This window comes from Macrotis lagotis, chromosome 3, assembly GCF_037893015.1.
Source record: "Macrotis lagotis isolate mMagLag1 chromosome 3, bilby.v1.9.chrom.fasta, whole genome shotgun sequence".
In the NCBI taxonomy this organism is placed as follows: Eukaryota; Metazoa; Chordata; class Mammalia; order Peramelemorphia; family Peramelidae; genus Macrotis; species Macrotis lagotis.
This window is the reverse complement of record NC_133660.1, coordinates 175,478,813-175,493,201: the sequence shown is the minus strand read 5'-3', so window position 1 is coordinate 175,493,201 and position 14,389 is coordinate 175,478,813.

The window sequence follows — 14,389 nt, the reverse complement described above, 5'->3', positions numbered from 1 at the left end:
CTTCTTTGGGGGCCAGGCCACCTCTTGGAAACTGGGAGAATTCTATGGGGTCGCTTTGACTTCCTAGGCATCCTTAGGGAGCAGGCCAGTCTTCTTGTCTTCCTGAGAACCCTTAGGATCCAGGATAGTGTTTTTGGCTCCTTGGGAGTAGTAAGGGGTGGGATGAGGCTTTTGGGCTCCTTTGGGGTAGTTCTGATAATCCCTTCTACTTTGGCTGACCAGAATTCCTTAAGGTCCAGGCCATTCTTAGGATTTCAGGGGACTCTGAGGGTTTCCAGGATTCTCTTCTCTTTTCAAGTAACACTCAGAGTTCTGGCTAACCCCACTGGCCTGCAACTTAGATTTATGGCTCAATTTCAATTTATGCCCTTTTTGTTCTGGAGAGTTACTGAAAGCCCAAGTGTGATCTTTTGATTATGATTGTCTCCCTCTTTTTATTTATTTATTTTTTGTTTTTTTGGTTTTTTTTTTTGCAAGGCAATGGGGCTAAGTGACTTGCCCACAGTCACACAGATAGGTAATTGTTAAATGTGTGATGCCAGATTTGATCTTCAGGTCCTCCAGACTCCAGGTCTGGTGCTCTATCCCCTGCACCATCTAACTGCCCCATAATTGTCTCTCTCAAGACTTCTGCTTGCTGACAAATATCAGTTAAAAATCTGTGAACATTTCTTTTATTTCCTTTGAATTTTCATTTATTTATGGCAATGGGGTTAAGTGACTTGCCCAGGATCACAGAGTTCTGTGAGCATTTCAATCAACATACTTCCATTTATTATCATATAGGTCTATCTAAAAGGATATCTCGTGCCTTTGAAAAATTATGAGATACACATCGATATAGATATTTTATATGAAACACCAAGTAAGAAGAAGTATGATTTTCAGGGAGAACAAACGTGGGATTGAAAATGCTCCACTCAGTGGCATACAGTTCAGGTTGTCTTCTCAAGCTTCACATTGAAGTCGTTGTTGGATTGGAGTGCCCTTGGTTGCTCTCATCCACTTTCAGAATAGTCGTCAGAAGACTCTGAGGATAATATGGCAGAATATGAAAGAAGCCAGAGGTCCTTTCTGGACCCAGACTACCCACTATTCCAACTCTCCTCCAGAAAGCAAAACAAAGATGGGTTATCCATGGTCTTCTAATGGCAAATGTATAATTGCCTAAAAGATTATTGTATGATGATGTGACAAAAGGCCAGTGATCACTCAGTGGTCAGAGGAAGAGCCACAAGGATACTCTCAGAGTCTGTCTTAAGAAATTTGAAACTGCTTTTCCGATATGGCAGACAAAGGTCTGCCCATTATGAGATGCCCTCACCCAAGAAGGGGCCCTGCTGTATGAACAAAGTACAAAGTACAATGGCAGCAGCTCAAAGGAAACCAGCTATGGGCCTAATGAGAGAACCCACCCCTAATGTGAAGATGGACTGCTTGTGCATGACCTGTGGAGTAGCATTCCAAGCACCTTGGGCCAATCTGCCACTATTGGCACACTGTAAGTTTTCTTGAACCTCCTGATGTCATTTTGGCCGTCTTGGACAATAAAGGATCAGTCTCAGCCAATGACTGGTTGTCATTTATTGGGAGATAATTCACTGGGCAGTTTCTCTGTGTCTAAATTTCCTTTCATAAAACATGACATCTTCTTGATGGATTTGTGATCTGATCCAGTTATTCTTGAGAAAATTCTGGAACGATTCCCAAAGAGCAATAAAATTGATCATAGTCTTTGACCCTGCACATGCAATACTAGGCCTAAAACCCAAAGAAATCATGAAATATGGGAAAGGTATGAAAATTCACAAATATTTATTGCAGCTCTTTTTGGGGTGATTATCATTTGGAAATGGAGGAGATGCCCATCAGTTGGGAATTGGAGGGAAACAATATGCTATTTGCATATTATAGAGTGTTATGGTTCTGTAAGAAATCATTAGTGTTCTGGCTTTAGAGAAGCATGGAAAGCATTACATGAACTGATGCTGAAGGAAGGGAGCAGAACCAAGAAAACTTAGTACACATTTGCAATAACATGAGTTGGTCAACCTTGATGAATGCAGCTCCCCTCAGAAGTACAAAGATCTAGGATGATAACTCTTAGAACACTATCATGGACAAGGATATTCACATGCAGGGGAAGTTAAAAATCCCTATGGAATCTGAATGTATAGTCTGTATAGTTTTTAAAAGCTTCTCTTATGTTTTCTCTTATCTCATGGTTTTCGTTCTTTCCTATCTGTCCTAATTTCTTTTTGCCATGATGAGTAATATGTTAACCTGCTGATGCAAATTTTTGTGAGACTTTCACCAGACTATTTCAAAGTCAGGGGAGATGGAAGGGAAGGGCAGGTGATAGAAAATTGTGTAACTTTTCCATTTGTAATCGGATGAATGTTGAAAACCTGCCACCATGTGTAATTGAACACTTCCAATAAAAAAGCAATGAAAAAAAACCACAATGTGCTGACCAACATGGAGGCATATTTTACATGATTCCAGAAGCATAATCTTTATTGGATTCCTTGCTGTCGTGAGAAGGATTGAGCGAAAGGAGGAAGGTTCAAACATGTAGAATTCAAAATGTGGTAAAAAGTGTATGTTGAAAGCTCTCTTTCCATGTATTGGGGGAAAAGAAATAAACGATAGTTTAAAATCAAACCCAACAATATGATGTATCTAAGACACTTAGGAATGCCAAGAATAAATGAAGAAAATGGGACATGTTGATAAAGGAGAAGCAGTTCCCAGTCTTTGGCTCAAGGGGTGGGAGAAGCTGAAGTTATTCAGAAAGGATGTAGGAATCCTAATATGTTTAAGAGAGCAGGTGGCACTCAGTAGGCCCTTTATGAGAGGAGTCTTTTATTTGTCTAAACTTTATGTGATTGATTAACCCTCTCAGGGAGGAGGGAGTAGAAGGAGGCAGGGAACAGAGTTTTAGAAGTGAAAACTTAACGACACAAATGTTAGAAAAGATTGTTTAAAAGCATATTGCGGTTTGGGAATGACTAAAATACATTTAAGAAAATACTTTTCTTATAGCCTCAATTTGTATGATAGTCAAGAAACATGCTTTTGTGAAACCACAAAGCATACAAAAGCAGTATTGAGGTGTTTTACACCCTATTTGAAACCACTTCTTGAAAACAATGCATTGCAATGCACATGTACATCTTCTGACTTCTTGTGGGCATATATGTGGGTACTCTGGTTTAGTTTCAGCATTGGTTTTGAAGAGTCTCCAGTGGTGAGCACCTAACTTTGCTGTGACTTCTTAGTTTTCTGATCCCTTTATTAGCAAGAATCTACTGGCCGTGGAGTGACTGTTGTGTCAGTCTTCAGGATTTGACTTTCAGGTCAGAGGGCAAGAAGAAGTTTCTTAAGAGTTCTGAGTTTCCAGACACAGACCTGAGATGCATCTGCCCCAGTCTGCTCAGCTCCTGAGTGATCTTGAAGGCCCTAGGTGTACTTTATGGACCTTGGCTGTTAGCTGCTTCAGGACCTGGCCCTCCATTCCATTCTCAAGGCTTCTTTGGGGGCCAGGCCACCTCTTGGAAACTGGGAGAATTCTATGGGGTCGCTTTGACTTCCTAGGCATCCTTAGGGAGCAGGCCAGTCTTCTTGTCTTCCTGAGAACCCTTAGGATCCAGGATAGTGTTTTTGGCTCCTTGGGAGTAGTAAGGGGTGGGATGAGGCTTTTGGGCTCCTTTGGGGTAGTTCTGATAATCCCTTCTACTTTGGCTGACCAGAATTCCTTAAGGTCCAGGCCATTCTTAGGATTTCAGGGGACTCTGAGGGTTTCCAGGATTCTCTTCTCTTTTCAAGTAACACTCAGAGTTCTGGCTAACCCCACTGGCCTGCAACTTAGCTTTATGGCTCAATTTCAATTTATGCCCTTTTTGTTCTGGAGAGTTACTGAAAGCCCAAGTGTGATCTTTTGATTATGATTGTCTCCCTCTTTTTATTTATTTATTTTTTGTTTTTTTGGGTTTTTTTTGCAAGGCAATGGGGCTAAGTGACTTGCCCACAGTCACACAGATAGGTAATTGTTAAATGTGTGATGCCAGATTTGATCTTCAGGTCCTCCAGACTCCAGGTCTGGTGCTCTATCCCCTGCACCATCTAACTGCCCCATAATTGTCTCTCTCAAGACTTCTGCTTGCTGACAAATATCAGTTAAAAATCTGTGAACATTTCTTTTATTTCCTTTGAATTTTCATTTATTTATGGCAATGGGGTTAAGTGACTTGCCCAGGATCACAGAGTTCTGTGAGCATTTCAATCAACATACTTCCATTTATTATCATATAGGTCTATCTAAAAGAATATCTCGTGCCTTTGAAAAATTATGAGATACACATCGATATAGATATTTTATATGAAACACCAAGTAAGAAGAAGTATGATTTTCAGGGAGAACAAACGTGGGATTGAAAATGCTCCACTCAGTGGCATACAGTTCAGGTTGTCTTCTCAAGCTTCACATTGAAGTCGTTGTTGGATTGGAGTGCCCTTGGTTGCTCTCATCCACTTTCAGAATAGTCGTCAGAAGACTCTGAGGATAATATGGCAGAATATGAAAGAAGCCAGAGGTCCTTTCTGGACCCAGACTACCCACTATTCCAACTCTCCTCCAGAAAGCAAAACAAAGATGGGTTATCCATGGTCTTCTAATGGCAAATGTATAATTGCCTAAAAGATTATCGTACGATGATGTGACAAAAGGCCAGTGATCACTCAGTGGTCAGAGGAAGAGCCACAAGGATACTCTCAGAGTCTGTCTTAAGAAATTTGAAACTGCTTTTCCGATATGGCAGACAAAGGTCTGCCCATTATGAGATGCCCTCACCCAAGAAGGGGCCCTGCTGTATGAACAAAGTACAAAGTACAATGGCAGCAGCTCAAAGGAAACCAGCTATGGGCCTAATGAGAGAACCCACCCCTAATGTGAAGATGGACTGCTTGTGCATGACCTGTGGAGTAGCATTCCAAGCACCTTGGGCCAATCTGCCACTATTGGCACACTGTAAGTTTTCTTGAACCTCCTGATGTCATTTTGGCCGTCTTGGACAATAAAGGATCAGTCTCAGCCAATGACTGGTTGTCATTTATTGGGAGATAATTCACTGGGCAGTTTCTCTGTGTCTAAATTTCCTTTCATAAAACATGACATCTTCTTGATGGATTTGTGATCTGATCCAGTTATTCTTGAGAAAATTCTGGAACGATTCCCAAAGAGCAATAAAATTGATCATAGTCTTTGACCCTGCACATGCAATACTAGGCCTAAAACCCAAAGAAATCATGAAATATGGGAAAGGTATGAAAATTCACAAATATTTATTGCAGCTCTTTTTGGGGTGATTATCATTTGGAAATGGAGGAGATGCCCATCAGTTGGGAATTGGAGGGAAACAATATGCTATTTGCATATTATAGAGTGTTATGGTTCTGTAAGAAATCATTAGTGTTCTGGCTTTAGAGAAGCATGGAAAGCATTACATGAACTGATGCTGAAGGAAGGGAGCAGAACCAAGAAAACTTAGTACACATTTGCAATAACATGAGTTGGTCAACCTTGATGAATGCAGCTCCCCTCAGAAGTACAAAGATCTAGGATGATAACTCTTAGAACACTATCATGGACAAGGATATTCACATGCAGGGGAAGTTAAAAATCCCTATGGAATCTGAATGTATAGTCTGTATAGTTTTTAAAAGCTTCTCTTATGTTTTCTCTTATCTCATGGTTTTCGTCCTTTCCTATCTGTCCTAATTTCTTTTTGCCATGATGAGTAATATGTTAACCTGCTGATGCAAATTTTTGTGAGACTTTCACCAGACTATTTCAAAGTCAGGGGAGATGGAAGGGAAGGGCAGGTGATAGAAAATTGTGTAACTTTTCCATTTGTAATCGGATGAATGTTGAAAACCTGCCACCATGTGTAATTGAACACTTCCAATAAAAAAGCAATGAAAAAAAACCACAATGTGCTGACCAACATGGAGGCATATTTTACATGATTCCAGAAGCATAATCTTTATTGGATTCCTTGCCGTCGTGAGAAGGATTGAGCGAAAGGAGGAAGGTTCAAACATGTAGAATTCAAAATGTGGTAAAAAGTGTATGTTGAAAGCTCTCTTTCCATGTATTGGGGGAAAAGAAATAAACGATAGTTTAAAATCAAACCCAACAATATGATGTATCTAAGACACTTAGGAATGCCAAGAATAAATGAAGAAAATGGGACATGTTGATAAAGGAGAAGCAGTTCCCAGTCTTTGGCTCAAGGGGTGGGAGAAGCTGAAGTTATTCAGAAAGGATGTAGGAATCCTAATATGTTTAAGAGAGCAGGTGGCACTCAGTAGGCATTTTATGAGAGGAGTCTTTTATTTGTCTAAACTTTATGTGATTGATCAGCCCTCTCAGGGAGGAGGGAGTAGAAGGAGGCAGGGAACAGAGTTTTAGAAGTGAAAACTTAACGACACAAATGTTAGAAAAGATTGTTTAAAAGCATATTGCGGTTTGGGAATGACTAAAATACATTTAAGAAAATACTTTTCTTATAGCCTCAATTTGTATGATAGTCAAGAAACATGCTTTTGTGAAACCACAAAGCATACAAAAGCAGTATTGAGGTGTTTTACACCCTATTTGAAACCACTTCTTGAAAACAATGCATTGCAATGCACATGTACATCTTCTGACTTCTTGTGGGCATATATGTGGGTACTCTGGTTTAGTTTCAGCATTGGTTTTGAAGAGTCTCCAGTGGTGAGCACCTAACTTTGCTGTGACTTCTTAGTTTTCTGATCCCTTTATTAGCAAGAATCTACTGGCCGTGGAGTGACTGTTGTGTCAGTCTTCAGGATTTGACTTTCAGGTCAGAGGGCAAGAAGAAGTTTCTTAAGAGTTCTGAGTTTCCAGACACAGACCTGAGATGCATCTGCCCCAGTCTGCTCAGCTCCTGAGTGATCTTGAAGGCCCTAGGTGTACTTTATGGACCTTGGCTGTTAGCTGCTTCAGGACCTGGCCCTCCATTCCATTCTCAAGGCTTCTTTGGGGGCCAGGCCACCTCTTGGAAACTGGGAGAATTCTATGGGGTCGCTTTGACTTCCTAGGCATCCTTAGGGAGCAGGCCAGTCTTCTTGTCTTCCTGAGAACCCTTAGGATCCAGGATAGTGTTTTTGGCTCCTTGGGAGTAGTAAGGGGTGGGATGAGGCTTTTGGGCTCCTTTGGGGTAGTTCTGATAATCCCTTCTACTTTGGCTGACCAGAATTCCTTAAGGTCCAGGCCATTCTTAGGATTTCAGGGGACTCTGAGGGTTTCCAGGATTCTCTTCTCTTTTCAAGTAACACTCAGAGTTCTGGCTAACCCCACTGGCCTGCAACTTAGCTTTATGGCTCAATTTCAATTTATGCCCTTTTTGTTCTGGAGAGTTACTGAAAGCCCAAGTGTGATCTTTTGATTATGATTGTCTCCCTCTTTTTATTTATTTATTTTTTGTTTTTTTGGGTTTTTTTTGCAAGGCAATGGGGCTAAGTGACTTGCCCACAGTCACACAGATAGGTAATTGTTAAATGTGTGATGCCAGATTTGATCTTCAGGTCCTCCAGACTCCAGGTCTGGTGCTCTATCCCCTGCACCATCTAACTGCCCCATAATTGTCTCTCTCAAGACTTCTGCTTGCTGACAAATATCAGTTAAAAATCTGTGAACATTTCTTTTATTTCCTTTGAATTTTCATTTATTTATGGCAATGGGGTTAAGTGACTTGCCCAGGATCACAGAGTTCTGTGAGCATTTCAATCAACATACTTCCATTTATTATCATATAGGTCTATCTAAAAGAATATCTCGTGCCTTTGAAAAATTATGAGATACACATCGATATAGATATTTTATATGAAACACCAAGTAAGAAGAAGTATGATTTTCAGGGAGAACAAACGTGGGATTGAAAATGCTCCACTCAGTGGCATACAGTTCAGGTTGTCTTCTCAAGCTTCACATTGAAGTCGTTGTTGGATTGGAGTGCCCTTGGTTGCTCTCATCCACTTTCAGAATAGTCGTCAGAAGACTCTGAGGATAATATGGCAGAATATGAAAGAAGCCAGAGGTCCTTTCTGGACCCAGACTACCCACTATTCCAACTCTCCTCCAGAAAGCAAAACAAAGATGGGTTATCCATGGTCTTCTAATGGCAAATGTATAATTGCCTAAAAGATTATCGTACGATGATGTGACAAAAGGCCAGTGATCACTCAGTGGTCAGAGGAAGAGCCACAAGGATACTCTCAGAGTCTGTCTTAAGAAATTTGAAACTGCTTTTCCGATATGGCAGACAAAGGTCTGCCCATTATGAGATGCCCTCACCCAAGAAGGGGCCCTGCTGTATGAACAAAGTACAAAGTACAATGGCAGCAGCTCAAAGGAAACCAGCTATGGGCCTAATGAGAGAACCCACCCCTAATGTGAAGATGGACTGCTTGTGCATGACCTGTGGAGTAGCATTCCAAGCACCTTGGGCCAATCTGCCACTATTGGCACACTGTAAGTTTTCTTGAACCTCCTGATGTCATTTTGGCCGTCTTGGACAATAAAGGATCAGTCTCAGCCAATGACTGGTTGTCATTTATTGGGAGATAATTCACTGGGCAGTTTCTCTGTGTCTAAATTTCCTTTCATAAAACATGACATCTTCTTGATGGATTTGTGATCTGATCCAGTTATTCTTGAGAAAATTCTGGAACGATTCCCAAAGAGCAATAAAATTGATCATAGTCTTTGACCCTGCACATGCAATACTAGGCCTAAAACCCAAAGAAATCATGAAATATGGGAAAGGTATGAAAATTCACAAATATTTATTGCAGCTCTTTTTGGGGTGATTATCATTTGGAAATGGAGGAGATGCCCATCAGTTGGGAATTGGAGGGAAACAATATGCTATTTGCATATTATAGAGTGTTATGGTTCTGTAAGAAATCATTAGTGTTCTGGCTTTAGAGAAGCATGGAAAGCATTACATGAACTGATGCTGAAGGAAGGGAGCAGAACCAAGAAAACTTAGTACACATTTGCAATAACATGAGTTGGTCAACCTTGATGAATGCAGCTCCCCTCAGAAGTACAAAGATCTAGGATGATAACTCTTAGAACACTATCATGGACAAGGATATTCACATGCAGGGGAAGTTAAAAATCCCTATGGAATCTGAATGTATAGTCTGTATAGTTTTTAAAAGCTTCTCTTATGTTTTCTCTTATCTCATGGTTTTCGTCCTTTCCTATCTGTCCTAATTTCTTTTTGCCATGATGAGTAATATGTTAACCTGCTGATGCAAATTTTTGTGAGACTTTCACCAGACTATTTCAAAGTCAGGGGAGATGGAAGGGAAGGGCAGGTGATAGAAAATTGTGTAACTTTTCCATTTGTAATCGGATGAATGTTGAAAACCTGCCACCATGTGTAATTGAACACTTCCAATAAAAAAGCAATGAAAAAAAACCACAATGTGCTGACCAACATGGAGGCATATTTTACATGATTCCAGAAGCATAATCTTTATTGGATTCCTTGCCGTCGTGAGAAGGATTGAGCGAAAGGAGGAAGGTTCAAACATGTAGAATTCAAAATGTGGTAAAAAGTGTATGTTGAAAGCTCTCTTTCCATGTATTGGGGGAAAAGAAATAAACGATAGTTTAAAATCAAACCCAACAATATGATGTATCTAAGACACTTAGGAATGCCAAGAATAAATGAAGAAAATGGGACATGTTGATAAAGGAGAAGCAGTTCCCAGTCTTTGGCTCAAGGGGTGGGAGAAGCTGAAGTTATTCAGAAAGGATGTAGGAATCCTAATATGTTTAAGAGAGCAGGTGGCACTCAGTAGGCATTTTATGAGAGGAGTCTTTTATTTGTCTAAACTTTATGTGATTGATCAGCCCTCTCAGGGAGGAGGGAGTAGAAGGAGGCAGGGAACAGAGTTTTAGAAGTGAAAACTTAACGACACAAATGTTAGAAAAGATTGTTTAAAAGCATATTGCGGTTTGGGAATGACTAAAATACATTTAAGAAAATACTTTTCTTATAGCCTCAATTTGTATGATAGTCAAGAAACATGCTTTTGTGAAACCACAAAGCATACAAAAGCAGTATTGAGGTGTTTTACACCCTATTTGAAACCACTTCTTGAAAACAATGCATTGCAATGCACATGTACATCTTCTGACTTCTTGTGGGCATATATGTGGGTACTCTGGTTTAGTTTCAGCATTGGTTTTGAAGAGTCTCCAGTGGTGAGCACCTAACTTTGCTGTGACTTCTTAGTTTTCTGATCCCTTTATTAGCAAGAATCTACTGGCCGTGGAGTGACTGTTGTGTCAGTCTTCAGGATTTGACTTTCAGGTCAGAGGGCAAGAAGAAGTTTCTTAAGAGTTCTGAGTTTCCAGACACAGACCTGAGATGCATCTGCCCCAGTCTGCTCAGCTCCTGAGTGATCTTGAAGGCCCTAGGTGTACTTTATGGACCTTGGCTGTTAGCTGCTTCAGGACCTGGCCCTCCATTCCATTCTCAAGGCTTCTTTGGGGGCCAGGCCACCTCTTGGAAACTGGGAGAATTCTATGGGGTCGCTTTGACTTCCTAGGCATCCTTAGGGAGCAGGCCAGTCTTCTTGTCTTCCTGAGAACCCTTAGGATCCAGGATAGTGTTTTTGGCTCCTTGGGAGTAGTAAGGGGTGGGATGAGGCTTTTGGGCTCCTTTGGGGTAGTTCTGATAATCCCTTCTACTTTGGCTGACCAGAATTCCTTAAGGTCCAGGCCATTCTTAGGATTTCAGGGGACTCTGAGGGTTTCCAGGATTCTCTTCTCTTTTCAAGTAACACTCAGAGTTCTGGCTAACCCCACTGGCCTGCAACTTAGCTTTATGGCTCAATTTCAATTTATGCCCTTTTTGTTCTGGAGAGTTACTGAAAGCCCAAGTGTGATCTTTTGATTATGATTGTCTCCCTCTTTTTATTTATTTATTTTTTGTTTTTTTTTTTTTGGTTTTTTTTGCAAGGCAATGGGGCTAAGTGACTTGCCCACAGTCACACAGATAGGTAATTGTTAAATGTGTGATGCCAGATTTGATCTTCAGGTCCTCCAGACTCCAGGTCTGGTGCTCTATCCCCTGCACCATCTAACTGCCCCATAATTGTCTCTCTCAAGACTTCTGCTTGCTGACAAATATCAGTTAAAAATCTGTGAACATTTCTTTTATTTCCTTTGAATTTTCATTTATTTATGGCAATGGGGTTAAGTGACTTGCCCAGGATCACAGAGTTCTGTGAGCATTTCAATCAACATACTTCCATTTATTATCATATAGGTCTATCTAAAAGAATATCTCGTGCCTTTGAAAAATTATGAGATACACATCGATATAGATATTTTATATGAAACACCAAGTAAGAAGAAGTATGATTTTCAGGGAGAACAAACGTGGGATTGAAAATGCTCCACTCAGTGGCATACAGTTCAGGTTGTCTTCTCAAGCTTCACATTGAAGTCGTTGTTGGATTGGAGTGCCCTTGGTTGCTCTCATCCACTTTCAGAATAGTCGTCAGAAGACTCTGAGGATAATATGGCAGAATATGAAAGAAGCCAGAGGTCCTTTCTGGACCCAGACTACCCACTATTCCAACTCTCCTCCAGAAAGCAAAACAAAGATGGGTTATCCATGGTCTTCTAATGGCAAATGTATAATTGCCTAAAAGATTATTGTATGATGATGTGACAAAAGGCCAGTGATCACTCAGTGGTCAGAGGAAGAGCCACAAGGATACTCTCAGAGTCTGTCTTAAGAAATTTGAAACTGCTTTTCCGATATGGCAGACAAAGGTCTGCCCATTATGAGATGCCCTCACCCAAGAAGGGGCCCTGCTGTATGAACAAAGTACAAAGTACAATGGCAGCAGCTCAAAGGAAACCAGCTATGGGCCTAATGAGAGAACCCACCCCTAATGTGAAGATGGACTGCTTGTGCATGACCTGTGGAGTAGCATTCCAAGCACCTTGGGCCAATCTGCCACTATTGGCACACTGTAAGTTTTCTTGAACCTCCTGATGTCATTTTGGCCGTCTTGGAGAATAAAGGATCAGTCTCAGCCAATGACTGGTTGTCATTTATTGGGAGATAATTCACTGGGCAGTTTCTCTGTGTCTAAATTTCCTTTCATAAAACATGACATCTTCTTGATGGATTTGTGATCTGATCCAGTTATTCTTGAGAAAATTCTGGAACGATTCCCAAAGAGCAATAAAATTGATCATAGTCTTTGACCCTGCACATGCAATACTAGGCCTAAAACCCAAAGAAATCATGAAATATGGGAAAGGTATGAAAATTCACAAATATTTATTGCAGCTCTTTTTGGGGTGATTATCATTTGGAAATGGAGGAGATGCCCATCAGTTGGGAATTGGAGGGAAACAATATGCTATTTGCATATTATAGAGTGTTATGGTTCTGTAAGAAATCATTAGTGTTCTGGCTTTAGAGAAGCATGGAAAGCATTACATGAACTGATGCTGAAGGAAGGGAGCAGAACCAAGAAAACTTAGTACACATTTGCAATAACATGAGTTGGTCAACCTTGATGAATGCAGCTCCCCTCAGAAGTACAAAGATCTAGGATGATAACTCTTAGAACACTATCATGGACAAGGATATTCACATGCAGGGGAAGTTAAAAATCCCTATGGAATCTGAATGTATAGTCTGTATAGTTTTTAAAAGCTTCTCTTATGTTTTCTCTTATCTCATGGTTTTCGTTCTTTCCTATCTGTCCTAATTTCTTTTTGCCATGATGAGTAATATGTTAACCTGCTGATGCAAATTTTTGTGAGACTTTCACCAGACTATTTCAAAGTCAGGGGAGATGGAAGGGAAGGGCAGGTGATAGAAAACTGTGTAACTTTTCCATTTGTAATCGGATGAATGTTGAAAACCTGCCACCATGTGTAATTGAACACTTCCAATAAAAAAGCAATGAAAAAAAACCACAATGTGCTGACCAACATGGAGGCATATTTTACATGATTCCAGAAGCATAATCTTTATTGGATTCCTTGCTGTCGTGAGAAGGATTGAGCGAAAGGAGGAAGGTTCAAACACGTAGAATTCAAAATGTGGTAAAAAGTGTATGTTGAAAGCTCTCTTTCCATGTATTGGGGGAAAAGAAATAAACGATAGTTTAAAATCAAACCCAACAATATGATGTATCTAAGACACTTAGGAATGCCAAGAATAAATGAAGAAAATGGGACATGTTGATAAAGGAGAAGCAGTTCCCAGTCTTTGGCTCAAGGGGTGGGAGAAGCTGAAGTTATTCAGAAAGGATGTAGGAATCCTAATATGTTTAAGAGAGCAGGTGGCACTCAGTAGGCCCTTTATGAGAGGAGTCTTTTATTTGTCTAAACTTTATGTGATTGATTAACCCTCTCAGGGAGGAGGGAGTAGAAGGAGGCAGGGAACAGAGTTTTAGAAGTGAAAACTTAACGACACAAATGTTAGAAAAGATTGTTTAAAAGCATATTGCGGTTTGGGAATGACTAAAATACATTTAAGAAAATACTTTTCTTATAGCCTCAATTTGTATGATAGTCAAGAAACATGCTTTTGTGAAACCACAAAGCATACAAAAGCAGTATTGAGGTGTTTTACACCCTATTTGAAACCACTTCTTGAAAACAATGCATTGCAATGCACATGTACATCTTCTGACTTCTTGTGGGCATATATATGTGGGTACTCTGGTTTAGTTTCAGCATTGGTTTTGAAGAGTCTCCAGTGGTGAGCACCTAACTTTGCTGTGACTTCTTAGTTTTCTGATCCCTTTATTAGCAAGAATCTACTGGCCGTGGAGTGACTGTTGTGTCAGTCTTCAGGATTTGACTTTCAGGTCAGAGGGCAAGAAGAAGTTTCTTAAGAGTTCTGAGTTTCCAGACACAGACCTGAGATGCATCTGCCCCAGTCTGCTCAGCTCCTGAGTGATCTTGAAGGCCCTAGGTGTACTTTATGGACCTTGGCTGTTAGCTGCTTCAGGACCTGGCCCTCCATTCCATTCTCAAGGCTTCTTTGGGGGCCAGGCCACCTCTTGGAAACTGGGAGAATTCTATGGGGTCGCTTTGACTTCCTAGGCATCCTTAGGGAGCAGGCCAGTCTTCTTGTCTTCCTGAGAACCCTTAGGATCCAGGATAGTGTTTTTGGCTCCTTGGGAGTAGTAAGGGGTGGGATGAGGCTTTTGGGCTCCTTTGGGGTAGTTCTGATAATCCCTTCTACTTTGGCTGACCAGAATTCCTTAAGGTCCAGGCCATTCTTAGGATTTCAGGGGACTCTGA